Source organism: Schistosoma mansoni (genome assembly GCF_000237925.1).
Source record: "Schistosoma mansoni, WGS project CABG00000000 data, chromosome 1 unplaced supercontig 0010, strain Puerto Rico, whole genome shotgun sequence".
NCBI lineage: Eukaryota > Metazoa > Platyhelminthes > Trematoda > Strigeidida > Schistosomatidae > Schistosoma > Schistosoma mansoni.
In genome coordinates this window covers 3324451-3330450 of record NW_017385987.1, presented here as the reverse complement: position 1 = coordinate 3330450, position 6000 = coordinate 3324451, and positions in this window count along the sequence as shown.

The window sequence follows — 6000 nt, the reverse complement described above, 5'->3', positions numbered from 1 at the left end:
ACACCAACAGTCTTGTTAAAAAAAAATGTGTTCACCTGCTAACTTCAGTAGACCGTAGCCCTTTCCGCTTGATACCTTCAATTCAATTGAGTTAAATAAGCCATTACTTCATTATACTACATATTTAAAGTTTTCGTCACAGAATATTCAAACGATTCTTCTTTACTAAAACAAACTTGTTGATTTTGACAATAAAAGTTAAAAGAAATCCTGATAGAATTGTTCATCTCTATCTTATGGATATATTCCCTTACATATGAAATATTGGTTTATTTTTGGGATATTGTAATGAAATGTATACATCGTGGTCTATAAGCATTTCGTTCATATAGTAGAACGAGTAAATACCCATCTCATCACGCTTTTCCCTCGCATTATTCACTAATTGTGTTAATGAACTTAGTTATTGGTAAAGTGGTTTCAATTTTATTCACTTTTTTTAGCAAAACAATAACATATGAAGTTTTAATTTTAAAATTTCTGCAAAATACCGTTACAGGAAATTCAGCAGGTGAAAGTGTTTATCCTACTTTTACTAATCATATTGATCAGTAGAATATAACGGAAAAAATCCTCTCCTTCTCAATATCTATAAAAAGATGAGTTAGAAACTAACATTTCTATAAAATAACATTTATGGACAAACAGGAAACCACAGTGTTACAAACAGGTTTGAACTCTACCATAAGTTATGGAAATGGGTACAATTCTCATCGATTGTGGTCTCTACTGACAACAATCGGTAAAAGTAAACATATAGGAATAACTTCATACTTGTTTAAAAAGTTAATGTTTTTCCGGACGCGGTAGCTTAGTAAATGACTCTGTGGAATTTGATGCTAGAAGAACTGGGTCTCAGTTTGAACACTTATATTGGGACGGAGATATATCATGTTGACGAGTACTAAATCAAATGAGAATCACTTATTGGATTAAACTGCTCCAAACTACACATTGAAGCCTTCAACGTACTCACCCTATGTCAAATCGGCCAGCAGGCCTCCTTGACTAAAACTCTAGAATGTCGTTCGATTAATGTATGCTGTGTCTCCGAAACATGCATATAGGATCCTCATGTGGTCATTCACTTGACCTCACCTCGCCAAAACGGAAAGCCGACGAGATACACCCTCCATGTATCTGGCTCCTCGATGGCCAGTTCTCGTGAACTTGCAGATGTATACATAGCACTGAATACGAGAGCAGAACAAGTGTAGTGAATGAGAACACGAGTGTGGACAATCGAATGTATTTGAGCACAAAATAACAGAATATCTCAGTAAAATCTGACAACCATACGGTTAACAGTTAATTCGCAAACTATTATTCAATTGTCTCAATTTTGACTTGTCCATCGTCTCTGATTTCATTGTTCATGCATTTTAATACTAATTGCGTTCCGTTCCTGTTCGATCTTCTACTAAAATACATTCTATGCCTGACCACCATCATATACTACTTATGTGTATATGTAACTCACACCACACAGGCACTATTAGAATGGATACTCGTGAACAGTCTCCCGTGTGCTGTCCGGCTAAATGGCTCCGTAAGAACTCGGAAGGATAGGGACACACGTCGTTGCCTTTTCGTCGTTTCTGCTTACGCTCCCACTGACTGCAGCCCGGATGAAATGAAAGATGACTTTTATAGAAAACTCTCTGAACTTCTTCAAAAAGCTAGACGCTCAGACATAGTACTAGTAGCAGGTGGATTTAATGCCTAGTTAGGTAGCTAAATCGAACAGAAAGACATTTAGGTGAGTATTTTAGTATCACAACCCAGCGAACAGATAATGGTGACAGTCTGCTACTACTGTGCTCAGACAATCGTTTGTTTTTAGCAAGCACTAATTTTAAACATAAGGAGAGACATCGTATAACATTGCGACCCTCTGCACCAAACCAAAGATGAGCTCAAATAGAACATATTGCCATCAGTCATCGTTGAAGAGGCTCGATAGAAGATTGTCGCTCGTACTGGAATACATGTTTAGACTCTGATCCTGCTTTAATACGAGCAAGAATTAGCTTGCGCCTCACTGGACGCAGAAAAACCACACTAAGAAGATCCATTAGAATTGAACTCAGTGACGAGAAAGCCAAAAGTAAGTTCCAGGAACAACCGAGTTCACATTTAGGTAGTTCTGTAAACGAGGCTGACCCAGATGTTGTTTGGAAAGATATACGAACAGCTGTGGAAAAAACAGTAGCATCTATTAGTAATTTAGACCGAAGGGTTCCAAAAAACCGATGGATTTCTTCTAAGTCTATTGAACTGATCGATTCTCGTAAACTCATCCCATCAGGCTCTGAACACGATGAAGAGCGAAAGAAAATCAGGTCTAGGTTAACCAATAGTCTACGAAACGATCGTGAGCAGTAGTGGGTAACGAAAGCGAAAGGAATGGAAAAGACAGCGGCTGTAGGCAACGCCAGATAACTCTTCATACTAATAAAAGAAACCGGAATTAAGAAGTCAATTGTAAGCGAGACAATCTCGTAAAAAGATGAGACTCTTATCTGTTCTTAGCTCAGATGTTTAGAACGATGGGCGGAACATTTAGGAGAACAGTTTAGCTGGCCTTCAGCTACTCTACAGTTACCTACCATTCCAAGACAGTCTGAATGGAACATTGAAGTAGGCACCCCGACCCTAGTTGAAGTTCAACAAGCTATAGGTAATCTGAAACGAGGAAGAGCAACTGGTTCAGATGGAGTGGTTCCAGAGGTCCTTAAGCATGACGGTCCAGTTTTAGCGATTAAGTTGATTAGTATTTTAACTAAAATCTGGGAGTTGGACGTAATTCCATCTTACTGGTCACAATCATTGGTTGTTCCAATATATAAGAAGAGGTTAGAATCATCTTGTGATAATCATAGAGGGATTAGTTTGACTATTATAGCATCTAAAATACTAGCTTCAATAATTATTGGGCGTCTAACTATGACTGGTGAACTACAAACACGAGGAAATCATGCTGGCTTCAGACCTGGTCATGGCTGCATCGATCATATGTTCACCATTCGTCAGATTTTAGAACACAGGCATGCTTATCGGTGTCCGACAATTATGGTTTTTCTTAACCTAAATGTAGCATTTGACTCTGTGTCATTTGATTTTGGAACCTCAAGGGGTGTCCGACAAGGCTGTCGACTATCTCCATTTCTGTTTAGTTTCATCATAGACATACTGCTGGAAATAACGTTCTCGTTGTCTGAATTTTCAGGAATTGATCTCCTACCAGGAGGTTCACTTATCGACTTAGAATACTCAATTGACATAGTCCTGTTTGGTGAAGACGCTGATGAAATGCAGAGTGTTTTGGTAGCACTGAGCAACAATTCCAGGATGTTTGGAATGCGTTCCTCCTTCTCTAAATGTAAATTGTTGCTTCAGGACTTGCCTGCGTCAACACCTGTAAAGGAAATCCATTCAGAATGTATATATGCCAACTGATCATTTGCATTCCTGAATACTAACTACAGGAAAAATGCAAGCCCTTGTGAATTCTATTCAGCTTTTTCTTAATTTAGAAGAGCAATGCTATTTCAATTTGATTTTCCAGGATTTTATAAAATAATCATATTGTTTTGTTTCATTGACTAATTCTATTAGTGAGGTGTAAAGCAAGAAATTTAGATAAAAATTTATTCTTCATTTAAACTTTATGTTAATGATCAGCTAGTTGAAAGTGTGGTTTATATCAATAATGATAATAATAAAGAATAACACTTGACATCTGAACTGATAAATACACTTGCAAATCAATATTAATAATACTTATCCATGCAACATCATTTTTTGAGCAAACTGATTGTATGTTAAAGATTTCCTTAAATGAATGACGATGATGATGATGATGATGATGATGATGATGATGATGATGATGATGATGAAATGAATATAGGTTAACTATTTAGAAAAAGTTTATTTCTGAGACAAAATAAGCTATCATTATTTGATACCTAAACCTCTTATTAGTAATGTAAATTTGTCAACTAAAGTATTCATCGAAGCTTATAAACTAAAATTCACAGTGAATTATATAATGAGTTATGTTTACCTTAATATATGTAGTGATTCAATACAAAAAATTAACTTTTAAACTACAATGGGTTTATACGTTTTAGTACAGTTTTAGTATAGAAGTGGAAATAACAGTAAAAATACACCTATTACATATTAATATTGACTTTATAAAGAATAATGGATAAGTTATAAGTTGATTAGGTAATACTTCGACAATTATAAACATTCAGCTTGTTTGTATATCAGTTAAAAAATTAATTTTATTTAAAAAGCCAATATCAACATGTGATTACCATTAAGAAAGTTGGCTTCAAATTGTATTAACTTTGTTATGATTGATCTGTGGTATAAATATATCTGCTTCACGATAAATATCAAACACTTACCTTCATAGGGTATTTTTCAAGGTTACTCTACCTTGATGATTATCAATGAATATGTTAATTGCTTGGAAGTATTATAATAACGAAACACATTTTCATATGATAGTAAGGTCATCTAAGCTTTGATAACACAGCAGAACATGACTGAATAGTATTTGTTTTCTTGAATATTTGACCTTAATTGGCTAGAAACAGATAGACGAGAATATGCTATTTTTTGTATTATATGTTTCAAAGAGTGCTAGTGACATATCATTGTTTATTATTTCTAATCATATTTATCAGTTTTCGTGTGATCTGTAAATAAATTACATGAACCTATTTGAAATGTTTCTAATAGTTACACCAGTAAGAATGATTAGTCCTTTTTTATCAATTTTACTCGGATCAATATATTGATTTTTAGGCACTAGAAAATGTTTTCAGTTCATTTATGCTGTAAACACGAGTGAGTTACAATGAAATTGAACTTGACAATATTGACTACAATTTCGTTTATTTTAATGCAACATATCAGATGATCTTTTTACAGTATTAGTTGGAAAGTGAATTGTCATATGAGTTAAAAGATTATTATTATTATTCGAAATACATTCCTATAATATTAATAACTAACTGAAAATACAAACAAACTAACCACAGTAAAAATTTGTTTGACATTATCATGGAATTTTGTAACAATCAATTAATTTCATTTTGAGAAACAAAATAACAATCTTCATAGTTTACGAATCACGAACCAATATTAGTTAGATCACCATTTAAAACCTGGAGTCTATAGACAGACGTTTCAACTGCAGTAGTCCGCATTTGACGAATTGGCATACAGTCTTCACATTCACGACCTTCAATCTCACGCGTAAACGCCTAAACTTTAAACTATTAAGTTGTCATGCAGCGGTGTTAATGTCTAACTTTAATAGATTCAAGATGTTGTCTTACAATCTTGGTATTAATTGCAGCAAGAACAGTGATTACATTTTTCAAAGTCAGTACCATTTATTCTCGTTATTCGAATAGTAGTATATATGATAGTATTTAAATGAGTAGAATAATAAATTTATATTATGCTTTTGGCATATCCATAAACAAATAACTTTTTGAAAAGTAAATGGAACTAGTTGAATGTCAAAATATTGAAAATCTTGTTACTCTGATTAAAACTTAAAATTTTGTTTTAATATCGAACATACTCATTAGAATTTATTGAATGTGTTTTTAAATAAAATGGTGTGATTTATCACTTTTTAAAGTAGTTATCCAGTGTCATCTAAATAACTTGAAATAATGTGAAAACAAAGATGGATAGTGGCTAGTAGTGAAATCCAGAGTACATCCAGCTAACACGTCCCAAATAGAACCACTAGCCACTATCCATCTTTGTTTATAATGCTTGTGACTTAAGGCAATATTTAGACAATATGCACAGTATGCACATGTGCCAATAAGAGACCGATCAATTACAGTCCTAAACATCAATGGGAAGATTCAAATAAACAATACCAAGTGAATTTAATGTGAAAATAGTTAATTATGAGAATAACTATGTATCAACTATATGTTAGTAAGACTAATACACTACTTA